Genomic DNA, 8,475 nt, shown 5'->3' on the forward strand with positions numbered 1-8,475 from the left:
TTCCAGGAAAAATTGAACTCAATGGATTTACTTTTAGCCTTGTTATACTAGAAGAATAATAAGTATAGAAAAACAATTAGATTCTATACATAGTAGAATCTAATTCCCATGCAAAATTAGACTCACTGTATCAGAGAGGGTTGGCCACCCCCATCAAAAGTGGGGGTGCGGGGCTTCGCTGGTGGCGCAGTGGTTGAGAATCTGCCTGCTAATGCAGGGGACACGGGTTCCAGCCCTGGTCTGGGATGATCCCACATGCCGCAGAGCAACTGGGCCCGTGAGCCACAACTACTGAGCCTGCGTGTCTGGAGCCTGTGCTCCGCAACAAGAGAAGCCACGATAGTGAGAGGCCCGCACACCGCGATGAAGAGTGGCCCCCACTTGCCGCAGCTAGAGAAAGCCCTCACACAGTAACGAAGACCCAACACAGCCATAAATAAATAAATAAAAATTAAAAAAAAAAGTGGGGGTGCGTACCAAGTTGGATGATCTTGTGTGCCCACAGGTACTGATATCCAAAGACAGAAAGGGCTCAACATGGATTTCTTATGGAACATGGAGGATGTTGTAACTCCCACATTCAACCGTTCCTAAATAAATCAGTAATCTTTGGGTCAACTATCCCAGGACAAGGAAAAAAAAAAAAAAGAGATAAGAGTTTTACAACTCCTTCGTACTTTCTTTTGATATGATTCTTTATTCATGCCCCTCATGGAGCAAACAGACTCAAGCCCAACCCTATAATAATCTCTAAGTTAAGAGAAGACTAAGACCCTATTTAATAAACGATCATCAAACAAAAGGGTGGCACAAATTAGGGGAAAGCACTGGCTTTAGAAGCAGACCTGAATTTGTATCCCCAGTTTCACTAAATTTATAATGTACAACCTTTCACAAATTATTTAATCTCTTGGAAACTCAGTTTAATTTTTTAAAATCACTAATATAAGGAAAAGAGCACCTACCTTGGAGGTATGTTTTAAGAGAGAAGCGAGTTACTACATGTACGGTCCCCATCACTGGAGACCCACTCTGTGTGCTCCACACAGATCTCCTATGAATCCTGCAATCCCGATCACCTTAGAATAAGTAACAGCCATTCATTTTCCGTAAGGAATAAGTGAAGGATATAGACTGAAGGTGCAAGAAAAGAAATGTTAGAATATTAAAAACACATCTTAACCAAGAAAAGAATTCCAAGGGGGGATTTATGGAATCTTTCTTCTGAATTCTTTGAAAATAAGTTAATACCCATTTGTCTTGAAAGGATGTTGTAAATCTTTCTGCTATAAACTCTCAGGACACTTCCCACCCTGACTCACAAAGTTGGCTACTTTTTCCTTGAAACTCTTCCCTTCCATGATACTATGCTATTCTGGGCCCTCTCTAGTCTCTCTGCCAGGTCCTTTCCCCCTAATTATGATCATACTTCTTTCTTCTCATGCCTTCCAGATGTAGGCAAGGTAGTCATCCCACTTCTACGTGACCCTGATACTCTGTTCCTAGGTATCTCAATTGTCACTTCTAGTCTGATCATCTCCAAAGCTATGCCTCTAGTTCTAATCTCTCTTCTGATTTCCAGACTTTATTTCCAAAGGTCCATATCTGGTTCATCACTATTATTTCAAGGCCAATTAGTCCAAATCCAAGCACATAATCTTCCTTCTTAATCCTGCTTGTCCTGCTGTCTTCCTTCTCTCTGCTGATGCCATCGACATTCTCCCAGTCATCCAGGCTCCAAATTTTAATATAGTTCATGTCTTCATAAATAGCACTTAAAGTAGGAAGGAAAGACATGAGCCTTTCACAGCCAAGTATCACCAAGTCTTCCCAGTTCTATTTTCACAAGATCTCTCATAGTGGAGCCCTTCCTGTTCCCACTCTCACTGCCCTGATTTAGTCATTTATTATATCTTCCCCTTGGATTACTGTTATTTCTGCCTTTAATCTCTCCTTGCCACAATTCACCAAATACACAGATGGCAAGTAATCTTCCTAACCCTTGGTTCTGATTAGACTTTTCCCTACTCTAAAGAATATAACTTGCACTCACACGCTCTCATATGAGCCAGGCCAGAGTACTAGGCAAGCACACTTGAAATCTTCCATCATTGTTTCTGCACAATGTTCCTTGAAATTTCTTTCCCCCCCAACTTTGCCTAAATGACATCCAATCTTCAAGATCCATTTCAACAACTATTGTCCCTCTGGAGTCTTTCCTGAGGTGTGTCCTTGCTATGTAGACTAGTGGTTCTCAGCTGAGAGCAGAGATGGGGAATAAGGGAAGTGGGGAGAATTGCTACTGGTATCTAGTGGGTAGAGACCAGAGATGCTGCCTAACATTTTACAAAACACAAGACAACCTTCACCCTCCCCCCAAGAATTATTTGGCAACAAAGAATTATCTGGCCCAAAGTGTCAATGAGGCCAAAGTTGAGAAATTCTACAACAAAGAATTATCTGGCCCAAAGTGTCAATGAGGCCAAAGTTGAGAAATCCTAGTTATAGACCCATATCAACTTTTGTGCCATTTCGGTGTCTGAGTCTTAGCTGCCTTTCTGTAGGGCACACTCTGTGAAGACAGGGAACCGTCATCTCTGTAATAACTATGGTGTTAGCCCAGTGACTGCCTTTCAGTCTATGCCTTCTCAGTCCCTTTCTGTCCTCTTCTACCTCTTAAAAGATACTGTTCTTCTACCTCTTTTTAGATACTGTTCTCCCTCTGGGTTTTATCCTCTATCCTCAAATTTTTTCTCATTCATTTTAAATGTGCTCCATGGGTGAGTTCATCTACTCTTCGGCTGATGCTGCTACTAATCTCCCAAAAGGGCATTTTTCTTCCCTTTCTTCTCCTAACAAAACCCTGATTTTTTTTTAGGGTGGTGGCACAGAATATGACTAGTCTTGGGGGGAGAATGATAATCTAAGGGAGTAATGACAATCTCATTTTATTTTGCAATATACCTATTTTCCCACACTCTTGAGCTAGAGAGGCTCAAGGAATCAAGTTCTAACCAGTGAGACTTAAGGGGAAGTCATCAGAGGGGCTTCTAGGGATTTCACCTTCTGATTGGAAAAAAAAAAGTCGGGCAAGGAGTCCTTGCTGGTGCCTTCTTATTTTAAATACTGTTTATAGATCATGTTTCAGGGAGCTGCCAATAGCCATCCTGCAACCATGAATGACAAGCCCAAGGTCCAAAACCAATATATTGAGGACGGCAAAGTAGAGAGAGAGAGAGAGAGAGAGAGTGCCTGGGCTGTCCATAACGTCACTGAGCTAGCTTGCCAAAGGTGGAATCACCTACCTTCAAAATTTGTGTTATATGAGATAATTAAATGTCTTTATTGCTTTGCCTCTATTGCCTCTATTTTATTACTACTGTTGAAAACATTCCTTGGCTTCAATAACACCTATACTCCGGTGCCACCTGCTTCAAGAACTCTTTACTCATATTTCGGATGTACATTCCCACATATTGGAACCAAAGATATCTCCAACTCAGTAGGAAATTTTTATCTTATGTATAATGAACTTTTTCAATATATTTACTCCCAAATCCTTTTCTCAGTAAACACACACACACACACACACACACACACACACACACACACACACTTGCCTACCATATGCTGCATGCTTGGTGGGTTCCTCTTGTATTTCCTATCTTTCTTAATAATAGTACTGTTTAACTAGTAACCCAAACGATAGCCAAGTCAACTTTAGATCCTCCTTTTCCTTCACTCTCTGCCAGTTTCATCATTTATAATTTCTACAAACGTTTTTCTTTATTATTTCTCAAATTTGTCTTTTGCTCTTCATACTCATTAGAATGCCTTAGTTCAATCCCTCATCATCTCTTAGCTGGACATTAGCTTCTTAACTGGTATCTGGGTGACATTTGAACATATTAACCTGTCTTGATGTCATCTCTCTTACCTATAAAATGGGAATTAAAAATTCTATGGTTTTCATGAGGATCAAAAGTGCTAATACACGTAATTAGAATAGTGCCTACCACATAGTAAATGCTCAGTAAATATTAACGATCATTATTACCTTTAATTTCTCTCTTCTAATTTGTTTCGTTTTGTTTTTTATATTCTGTGGGATGTTTTTCTACAACATAAAGCACCTTTCACTAAATCACCACTGCCCAAATACTCTCTACTTTATTTTATTATTATCTTTGCCATGCTGCGTGGCTTGTGGGATCCTAGTTCCCCGACCAGGGATCTAACCTGGGTCCCCTGCAGTCAAAGAGTGGAGTCCTAACCACTGGACCTCCAGGGAATTCCCCAAATACCCTCTACTTTAGGCAAACCAATTTATTGGCAGTTCTGAAGGTCTTGCTTAGAGTACATCAACTTAGGTTCAAGCCACTCTTGTATGTCTTCTCAACAATATCATTTACGCCTGCTTAGACTATTCATTTCAAAAAGCCTGAAGATTTCCTTGCATGGTTCACAAGTTTCCTCTCCATTCAAAACCTTGTCATTATCTTAGGTCATCTAATGGGACTGACACCCTAGGATCTGGATAATCTTTATCTATACTCTAAATAAGCCACCCGTGTACATAGCTATAACATTGACTTCGTTTAAAGATATTCACTCCAGACCCGATCCCAGATCTACTGAATCCCAACTCCTGGGAGGGGGAGTAGGTGTAAGGCCGGAACACCATCTGAGCCATTATTATACATACTGAAGCTTGACGCAACTGAACTAGACTTTGCCACCTCCCAGAGCCTCTAAAATTTTGATTAAAATATTATCCTCCAAACAAAACTTACCATCCTTCTACTTTTCTCAGTTCCACACAGTAAACCTGTTCTTCAACCTTATCAATCCCTTAACGTCTTGACTCCTGTATTAAAAGAGTGTCTGACATATAGTTAGCCCTCACTAAATATTTGTTAAATAAAGCTTAATGAAAACCTTATTTCTATCTATGAATTCTCCTTTGTCTTCATGTTTTCCATATCCAGGTTATTATGGCACATCATTTGGATCTCCCTTTTTATCCATCTGATAATCTCTGCCCTTTAATTGGAGTGATGAGATCATTTACATATTGCGATTCTGAATATGGTTGTGTTTAAATCTACCATCTTCCTGTTAATTTTCTATTTGTCCCATCTTTTCTGTGTTCTTTGTCTCCTATTTTTCTGATTTTTTGGGGGTTAAGTGAATATTTATCGTGATTCCATCTTATATCCTATGTTGCTTATTAGTTTTACCTTTTTTTCTTGCTGTTCTATTCTGTTTTATTTTGTTTTTATTGATTATTTTAGGGCTTATAGTATACATCTTTAATTAATCACTGTCTATTTTTAAGTTGTATTATACCATTTCAAAAATCAGGCTTCTACTTTGAGTTTCTGGGCTTTTGTGCTGTTGTGAACATATATTTTTCTTCTGCATATATAGTTATTTTGACGTTGAACAACCAATTAGCTTTTTTTTTCATTGAACTATAGTTGATTTACAATGTTGTGTTCATTTCTGCTGTACAGCAAAGTGATTCAGTTATACATATATACACACTTTTTTATATTCTTTTCCACTATGGTTTATCACAAGATATTGAATATAGTTCCCTGTGCTATACACTAGGACTTTGTTGTTTATCCATTCTATATATAATAGTTTGCATCCCACTAGCTCTTTAAAAAAAATATTTATTTCTTTATTTATTGGTTGCATTGGGTCTCAGTTGCTGCACGTGGGCTTTTCGTTGTAGTGCGTAGGCTTCTCTCTAGTTGTGGCGCGTGGGCTTAGTTGCCCCTCAGCATGTGGGATCTTAGTTCCCCAGACAGGGATTGAACTGGCGTCCCCTGCAATGCAGGACGGATTCTTGACCACCAGGGAAGTCCCCCATTAGTTTTTTTCTTTTTTTTTTAAATTTATTTTTATTTTTGGCTGCATTGGTTCTTGATTGCTGCGCGCTGGCTTTCTCTAGTTGCGGCAGGCGGGGGCTACTCTTCTTGCAGTGCATGGGCTTCTCATCCCGGTGGCTTCTCTTGTTGCAGAGCACGGGCTCTAGGTGTGGGGGCTTCAGTAGTTGTGGCACACGGGCTTAGTTGCTCCGTGGCATGTGGGATCTTCCCGGACCAGAGCTTGAACCCGTGTCCCCTGCATTGGCAGGCAGATTCTTAACCACTGCGCCACCAGGGAAGCCCCCCCCCCCATTAGCTTTTAATGTAATTTCAAAAGTGAGAAAAAATTTATTAACTAATCTATTTCTGGTGGCATTTGTGCCTGTATAAATCCAACTTTCCATCAAGTATCCCCTTCCTTCTGCCTGAAGAATTTCTTTTAACATTTCTTATAAGGCAGGTCTGCTGATGATGAATTATTTTAGGTTCTGCATGTTTGAAAAAGTCTTTATTTTGTCTTTGTTTTTGAAAGATATTGTCACTGGGTATAGATTACTGGTTGACAGGTTTTTGGTTTTTTTGTTTTAGTACTTTGCAAACATTACCCTACTGTTTTCTGGCTTGCATTACTTCCATTGAGAATCTGCTGTCATTCTTATTTGGGGCCCTCTGTTTGTAGTGTATTTTTTTCTCTTGCTGCCTTTAACATTTTTCTCTTTATCACTAATTTTAAGCAATTTGATTATGATGTGCCTTGGTGTAGTTTTCTTCCTGTTTCTTTTGTTTGGATTTGTTGAGCTTGGATCTATTGGTTTGTAGTTTTCATCAAATTTGGAACATTTTCAGCAATTTTTTCTTCATTTTTTCCCCTGATCCTTCTCTCTTGAATCCTTCAGAGACTCTAATTTTATATATATTAGGTCTCTATTAGATCAAGTGTCCCACTGATCAGCTGATTGATAGTTCATTTGTTTTCTAATCTTTTCCTCTCTTTGTCTTACTTTCAATAACTTCTATATTTTAAGTTTACTAATCTTTATTTTTTCATAGTGTCTCTCTGCTGTTAATCTAGTCTATATTTCTTCTCAGATATTATATTTTGTATTTCTTATGGTTTCATTTGGGTCTTTTTTACATCTTCCATATTTTAACATGGTTATGTTTTCCCCTACCTTTATGAACATATGAAATACAATTTAAAATATAATATAACTGTATTTTATAATAACTTTTAAAATATACTTACTTATGAATTCTATCCTCTGTGTCATTTCTGTCTTTTTTTGTTTTTTTGGCCATGCCATGTGGCTTGCAAGACCTTAGTTCCCTGAGCAGGGATCGAACCTAGGGCCCCATGAGTGAAAGCGTGGAATCCTAACCACTGGACTGCCAGGCAATTCCTACTGTGTCATTTCTGAGTGCATTTCAGTTAATTGATATTCTCCTCATTATGGATTATCTTTTCTTGCATATTTGCATGCTATTTTTTGGATGCCAGACATTGTGAGTTTTATCTTGTTGAATGACAAATAGTCTTTCATTTTTATTTTTCAATATTCTTATGCTTTGTTCTGGGACACAGTTAAGTCCATTGGAACCAGTTTTATATTTCTAGATCTTGCTTTTAAATTTTGTTAGATGGGACCCGAGAAGTCTTTAGTGAAGGGTGATTTTGTCCCACTACTGAGGCAATACTCTTCAGAGTACTATACCCAATGTCCCATATATTACAAGGTTTTCCACTCTGGCTGGTGGGAATGACAATTCTAGGCTCTGTGTGAGGTTCCCTGTTTGTCCTGCCTACTCTTTCAGATGATTCTTCCCCAGCCTTGGGTAGTCTCATTAAACACTTGTGCTGAGCAGAACTCAAAGAGGGGAGGGACCCACTGCAGATCCACAGAGCACCCTCTATCATTAAACGTCTGAAAACCATGGTTCCATACATATTTCCCCAGTGTTTTAGTTATTTAAGGCAGGAGAGTTAATCTGGTCTTACTTCTCCATCTTCTTCCTTTATAGAAAGAACTGGTAGAAGGGAAAAGGTAAGTAATTTAGAATTGCTTGTCACAAATAAGTATTTTATTTTATATTTATTTATTTTATTTACTTATTTATTTTTATTTTTGGCTGTGTCAGGTCTTTGTTGTTGCATGCGGGATCTTCGTTGTGGCATGAGGGATCTTTAGTTGCAGCACATGTGCCCTTCGTTGTGGCACGTGGGCTCTGTAGTTGTGGCATGCAGGTTCTCTAGTTGAGGTGCACATGCTCAGTAGTTGCAGTGCATGGGCTTAGTTGCCTCACGGCATGTGGGATCTTAGTTTCCCGACCAGAGATCAAACCCGTGCCTCCTTCATTGGAAGGCAGAGGCTTAACCACTGGACCACCAGGGAAGTCCCTCCTTCTTTATATCTTTAGTTGTAGATCTTTTCTGCTAGTCTTCCAGTCTTTCTTGTCAATAGTTGCTCTGTAAATAGTTGTAATTCTGGTTTACCTGTGGGAGGAGGTGAGCTTAGGGTCTTCCTATTGTGCTATTTTGGTCACAATCTCTATAATTTTTAAACCAAAATTATAAAACTAGATTTGTCCAAGGCTTCAC

Source organism: Balaenoptera ricei, chromosome 10 (genome assembly GCF_028023285.1).
Source record: "Balaenoptera ricei isolate mBalRic1 chromosome 10, mBalRic1.hap2, whole genome shotgun sequence".
NCBI lineage: Eukaryota > Metazoa > Chordata > Mammalia > Artiodactyla > Balaenopteridae > Balaenoptera > Balaenoptera ricei.